Source organism: Chinchilla lanigera, unplaced genomic scaffold, assembly GCF_000276665.1.
Source record: "Chinchilla lanigera isolate Chin_1 unplaced genomic scaffold, ChiLan1.0 scaffold00008, whole genome shotgun sequence".
Classification (NCBI taxonomy): domain Eukaryota; kingdom Metazoa; phylum Chordata; class Mammalia; order Rodentia; family Chinchillidae; genus Chinchilla; species Chinchilla lanigera.
The window spans coordinates 23,934,296-23,941,904 of NW_004955409.1; positions in this window are offsets into that span (position 1 = coordinate 23,934,296).

Here is a 7,609-nt window from a genome sequence, read left to right on the forward strand (position 1 = left end):
ACATAACTTTGTGGACGGCTGTGAGAGATTGGGTGCGTTTGCGTGTGCGGTTGTGTGTGCGTGCCTGTGTGTGTGTGTGTGTGTGTGTGTGTTTCCAGGTGCGAGGGAATGGGGCCCTGAGGAAAACAGAACAGAGTGTTGTGAGGGGATAGGTGAGTGAAAAGGACACGAGTGAGCAAAGTGACACTTCAGTCCTAGGCAAAGGTTTCAAAAACCTTGGAGCTGGTGACTGTTTACTAAAGTATTGGGAGGATATCTGTATTCTTACATAGCGTGTGTGGATTCTCAAACGCCAGAAATAAACACATTAAAAACACCTCCATTTGTCTACCGCCTTCCCTGCTGAAACAAGAAATAGCCGAGAACAGGTGTAGAAGTAAAATAGGCTGCTTTAATTAATTGCTAGTAACTGAAAAGTGTTTTTCTTATTCCACAGACTAGTATTGCTCTTAGGTCACTTGCACTCCTGATACTCATTAGTTACACGTCAAGTATTTATTGAGCACATGGTACATGCCAGGTACTCTTCAGACTGCTGGGTGATGAATAATAATAATGGAGGGGGTTTGTACATCCCCAGAGAATAGGCATAAATTGATGGATACCCAAGTTAGTGGGTGAAATTAATGAAAGCATTCACACCCCAGTAAGTAAGAAAAGAGAGGGAAAAAATTTGGATGGAAATGAGCTGAAAAGCTAGGTTATAATCAGAAATTTCGATTATTTGTGTGGCAGTGAGGAGACTGTACTCTAAAGGGGTTCAGACTTGAAATGCATTTTTTGTTTTATAGCAGTCAGGGTTGAGTCAACTGTTTATGATACAAAGTACCATAAAAACATATGAGACAAAAATGATGAGTTATCTAGTTTGCCAGAATAGACAATCCAGTCAGAAAGGGCACTTCAGTCAGGAAGAATGGCTTATATAAATGTTTACGATCAAATCGAATTATGTGTAAAAAAAGGGGGGAGAGAAGTTAATTTCTTTACTAGGAAATAAAAAAAAATAGGGCATAGTGACTACAATATTGAAGCAGTTGAAACCAAAGGAGGAGAAATTTAGAGAAAGGAGGGGAAATTTAGAGAAAATGCCTATAATATTTTAACCAGGTAAATACCCATTTGGCCTTATTTTTAAAGCCCATTGTCAGAGTTCCTTCTCTGAACAACCTGTTTTATTCCTTCACTCTTTATGAGTTTGAGCATTAGCCCTAATTACCACTAATCCTTTTTCCAACTTATTTAATCCATTACTACTCTCACAAATTTTGCGTATTATAGTAAATTTTTCCCTACTCTCCTCCACCAACACAACTCCCACTTGGACATTTGTTCATTCTCCATTTTACAAACAGTTACCTGGTAAATGGCCTTGAGGGAGGGAAGTTTAGGATGTTAGGACAACAGAATCAGAAATACCTGGAGGAAATAACTCTGAATCTTCTAAATAGGTATAGAAGTTAACAAAGTGAGAGGTAGGAACGAAGGTAGAGAGAAAATGGAATTTCTTTTAGAAGAAGCAATATAGAACTGATGCTAGAGGCAGCACTTGATCATATAATGAGTGTGTTTGGTTTTGTCATACCCACTCCTAAAGTGCCTCTACCTTTTTGTATTCCCATAAGCAATGAACAATATTTCTTGTTGCCACACAATCTCACCAGCATTTGTTGCCAATGGTTTGGGTTTTAGGCCTTCTCAGAAGTATAATGGTTTCTCATTTCATCCGATTCAAAAAATCCACGAGGCAGATATACCTTAGTATATTCAGAAAAAAATAAGTCAGGATGACCGTTGTGTTTGGATCAGAATAAATGAGGGATAAAATAGTACAAGACAAAGACATAGAAGATGCCAATTTTATAGAGCACTGAAAAAGGCCATACATTTGATTTTGTTCCTTTTGTTGTCTTTTTTTAAATTTTTACGACAGGGTCTCCCTATGCAGTTTAGGCTGGCCTTGAGCTCACTTTTTAGCCTAGGATGGGCTCTAACCCTTACGATCCTCCTGCCTCAGCCACCCAAGTGCTGGGATTACAGGCGTGCGCTGCCAAGCCTGACTGATTTTGTTCTTAATGCAGCTAAAAACTATTGGAAGATTTTTTCAACAGGGCATTGTCATCATCCATTTTATGTTTTAAAAATATTATGCTAAATAATGAGTAGCAACTAAAAAAGGCCCAGAGAATAATTAGTTTTTCCAGGAGTCCTGGTAAAGGCTAGTATAGTGGTAATAGAGATGGAAGTGGGCAGACCAGGATACATTTTAAGGCAAAATTCACAGTTTATGCTATATGTTGATAAACTACATATGGAGACATTAGTCAGTTGTGGCTAATAGAACGTATTATAGTGGACAGCAACCTTTCCACAATAGCCTTATGAAGAGAAAGCTTTTACCTGTGCCCTTTTTTTCTGTTTGGAATATTAGAGTGAAGCCTTGACACTGGCAGCCATCTTAATCATCAGTTGTCAAGATGGAGAGTAAAGAGCCACTATACTGAGGATGGTACACTGATGATAGAGGAGAATATTTGTTCTTAGTAACATTGGTAGAGTTAGCTGCAGCACCAACCTAGGACTACCAACCTGTCTAACTTCTTGTACATGAGATTAAAGACAAAAAACAAAAACCTTATTTTTACCATTATATAATTAGATTTTCTGTTATTTGGAGTTAAAAGCCTTTTTAACAGATAGCAATAGGGTGGTTGGTTACTGTAAGCCAGAGACTCAAACCAGTGCTATCTCTAGCTTCTGATTAATTTGGTATTTTTAAAAACATCTCTAGATGATTATAAGAAGAGATCAAATGGGAATTGTATGTTTTGTTGTTATTGTCATTTAGAATGTAAAATACTAGAGCATATCTGTGTGTTCTTGAGCCTCATCCAATTGGAAGTTGAAACATGATACGGGATTTCACATCATCAATTATAATTAAGACACAGGGGGAAAGGGCTAACAAAACCTACGGGAAGGGATACCAAAATTTGCATAACAAATTAACCATTTTAGAATAAATGTTTCAGTGGTATTTAGTACATTCACAATGTTCGTAACTACCACTTCTACCTAGTTTCAAAACACTGTAGTCACTCCTCTGTAGTGGTCAGAATCAAAATGGAGTTACATGCGTCAAACTCTGAATAAATGAAGAAATAAAACCATGAAGTTATGAAGGATACCTAGTCTGATGTACAAGAACACCTGCCTAATACACTTAGTTTCTTTTCTCTCATTGCTGAGGCAAAATACCCAACATCCAAACTTCGAGGAGAAAAGGTTTATTTAGCTCACAGTTTTTAAGAGGTTTCAGTCTAAAATCAGCTAGCTTCAAGGCAAAGTGGCACATGGAAGAGGGGAAATGGTTCATGGCAGCGAAAGACAGCAAAAGCAACAAGAGAGGAGGGAGGGAGAATGAGCCTCTTTCTGTCCTTTATGTCATATGCAGACTATGATATATAGAGCCACCTAAGGCTCATGTAGCACTCATACCCTTAGTCCCAGCATTGGACCGTGAATCAATCACAAACTCTAAATTCAGCCACCTCTGACAAGCCCACCCCTCATGATTGCATGAGGCTTTGTGAGAACAGCCAGACACAAACCATAACATACATTGTCGCCACTAATGAGCTATTTGTTTCCCAAAAAATTACATGACTTCTTTTTTTTTGCCATTACAAATTTCCCTTTACTTCAGTCTTTTTGAATATGCCATTGGTGTACCAGTGAAGGTATAGCCAACATTACAAACCTTCTGCTTACTTCTAAATAAACTCATTATCTTTAGAAAGTCTTTCTCTGTTGTTACTTAGATTGTTATTCCATGTGGTATTATGAAATAGTGATCATAGACAGTGGTAAGTGAATTAATTAGGCAAATATATATTTTACAGGTTGCAATTTGAAGTTTTTAGAAATGTATCAAATATCCTCAAATATCTTCTCTAGAAGTGGTACAGTACGTACAAGAAGGGGATAACTGTGTTTTAACAAAACTGAAGTTTTCAGGAAAGCAATGGAAGAAGATAAGAAAAGAGAATTTAAGGAATTTTATAAGAGATTACTTATAATGATGGACCTTAGATTCTATTGTCATATAAGGAAGAAAGTAAGATAGATAAATACCAACAAAGAATGGATTCCAAATATTCAAAGACAATGAGACTGGAAAATTTTTGCAGGATGATTTTAAAATATATTCAAAGGATAAGAAGCACTTTTCAAACTTTGAATGCTTGAAATCAGTATTTTAGAGATGCTGCTGTTCTCCTGATGACAAGTTTCATGTATAAAAATGAAGTTATAAAGTAGATTAAGAAAAGAACATTAAAAAAAAGAAAAGGTCATTGAAGATGAGGGACCATATTTTAGAAGACAAATTTATGTGTGCCTTACATCTCTATTATCTTATGACAAAATTTGTTCAGACTCTCTTTTCAAGGATATCTGAATAACAAACAACCTTGGAAAACAAAGATAGTGTAGATGGCAGATTTGTTTCTTGACTGGTAAAATGGAGATAATATCTTCTCCTGGGGCAAAGGTCAGGCAGGTTTGTTAAAGGATCCCTTACACATTTGGATATTTGTTAACTTTGAAATTTCTCACCTCTGATACAAATCCACCGTTTATGCAGCATCTACTTGGACCTGCATTTGAACTACCCTTATGGAACCTGGGAGGAACATGTAGAATTGATGAGAATCTCAAGTTCATGATGCCTGCTGTGTCATAAGTTCTAAAAACCTTTAACCTCTGATGCAGGAAGGAGTCTTCTGCAAACCTTTATGATACTGTGTAATGCTAACTTGTCAATTTACAAGTAGTGGGGACTAAGCTCTGTAATTCAAGTCTCACAGTCTTTTCTTGCCTCAGGAACAGGGAAGCATGTGGAAGGCCACATGCCTCATGGCTATGGGAGGAATGCTGGTAACACATTCCTCAAGCAAGATAGCATCTGCTGAAGACAGTTGTCAAAAATACAGGCAGCTGGGTATAGAGAAAATCTGGTTCCTCATTAATTTATTCTTTATCTACCTATTCGGTATAGTTGCTGTTCCATGAAATGCATACTACCCCTCTCCTTGCACTTCTTGCTGGCTAATAAAGGTGAGCCAACTGTGGCTCCCCTTGTATCTTAAAAATTGTCTCTGTTTTTCTTTTTTCCCCCACCATCCCCCCCAACATGTAGCTGAGGGTCTAATTATTTGTCGGTAAAGTAGGGTAAACTTTCAAGTTTTTTATAGTTCCTGATAAAAGAGCTTTGGATTCTTTTATACACATAGAATTAATTTCAGGAAAATAGATGGGATTACAATCATGTTATAGTCTGAAGACACAAACTTAAAAGGAGATTATTTTAAAAGTATAAACAGCAACTAGGGAAGTTAGGGAGATTCTAGTCAAAGGATACAAAATTTCAGTTAAACAAGAGGAATAAATTTTGGAGTTCTGTTATACAACATGGTTAATAAGAATGGTATCAACTTTGGTTAATGGTTAATATGACTGGTTAATGGTCAATAATGTGGTAAATACTCTTGAAAATTGCTAAGAGAGTAGATTTTAAGATCTCACTACAAAAAAGACACTTGTGTGTTAATTAGTTCTATTTAACCACTCTACTATGTAGGTATGTTTCAAAACAAAACGTAGATAACTATATGTAATTTTTAAAATTAACATTGCTTAAAAATCAAGTTAACATACATTTCTAAAAAGATCAAATGGTTTTGAAGTGACAGTAGAGTGTAAGACTGTGGGAGACAGTTATCACTTGCAAGAGTTGTAGCGAAAAGAATGTACTTGAGGGAAGCACATTTTAATTAGGGCAAGAAAATAAAGGGAACACTTGAGAAAGCATAAAAAATTTAAGAGAGTTTGCTGATAATAAACCACAAATATTAAAGGAACTAGTAGAATTTGGAAGAGAGAGAATTCTAACTGGGAGAAGTAGCAGATACATACAAGATAAGTATATATATATATAGAGAGAGAGAGAGAATATGTGTCTTGTGTCATCATGATGGAACAGAATGATCCAGGAGTTGGTCTCTCCAAAGAAACAACTTTGGAACTGGCAAGAAGTATCAGAAACAACCCTTTTGGAACTCTGCAGTCTAACTGCACTACTGTAGTATCATAGAAGAGTGTGAAAGCAGCTAGTGAATTTCTGTGTTTGGCATAGCAGCTAGCATGATCATCCCAGCCCTAGGGTAGGAGACCCTTGGATATAGCAGCCAATGTTCCTGGTAGAGATGGTAGATGACAAAGTGGACAACCAGACCATCTTCTCCAAAAATTTCAGTTGTGTATGTTCATCTGCCTGGTGGACCACTGAAGGACCAGAACAGAAGCTGGTCATTGTTTCAATCCCATCAAGATACTTTCTGGGAAGCATCTGTGAAAAGAATTTAAGGAAAAGACATATTTTTTCCCTTTTTCTTGCTTATTAGATTCAGGTTACTCCAGAAAATCTCCAGTGAACACTGGCTAACCATAAAGATGAAAGAACAGAAACTTTAGAATCAACCCACGATCATAAATAATGTCATTGCAAAAGATAGTTTAGAAATGTTTAGAATTAGTTAAGTTTGTCTGTCTTCTTGCTTGGACTAAGAGATGCTAATACAGATGACTGAATTGTGAAGCTACTAACCTTGTCAATAGAATGACCCACTGATGAGTTAATAGATGAGCAGACTATTAGGAGGTGGGGCCTACTTAGAAGGAGTAGATCACTAGGGCCATATTTTGGAAGGATATATCTTTTCTGGGCTTTACGCTGTCTGCTTCCTGGTTGCAATGAGGTGAGGAGCTTTCCTCCAACATGCCCTTCTGCCTTGATATTTCTGCCTTGGAGGCAACCAATCACAGACTGAAACCTCTAAAACTATGAGCCAAAATAAATCATTTCTGTATTTTTTTTTTTTTTTTGATACTGGGAATTGAATTTAGGACCTCACACTTGCCAGGCTGGTGCTGTACTGCTGAGCTACATCTCTAGAAATCTTTTCTGTCCTAAATGGTGTTTATCAGGTATTTTGCCCAAATAAGGAAAGCTGACCAATGCACAAAGTCATTAAACAAATCGATGGCTATACCTCTCAACAAAAAAAAACAATAATCTTTGGGGAGCAGTGAGAATCTAATTTCCAGAGTTACCATATGACATATTCAAATGCCCAGTTCTCAGAAAAGAATTACAAAGTACACAAAGAAATAGGAAAATAAGCCCCATTCACAAGAAAAAAGAAATTAACAGAAACCATCTCTGAAGAAATCTGGGTATGGGATTTATTAGATAATGACTTTAACTGTCTTTTTTTTGATCCAGAAATCGAACTCAGAACCTATACTTGCCAGGCAGGTGCCATGCTGCTGAGCTATAACCCTAACCCCTTTTAACTGTCTTGAATATGCTCAAAGAATGGAAGGAAATCATGGACAAAGAGTTATAGGCACTCAGCACAGTAAGTAGGTAATAAAATAAAGAGCTAGAACATATAAAATGGAACCAAATACAAATTCTAAAACTAAAAAATGCTAAGAGCTGAAGTAGAAAAACACAAAGGTTTCAACAGCATTTTTGACCAGGCAG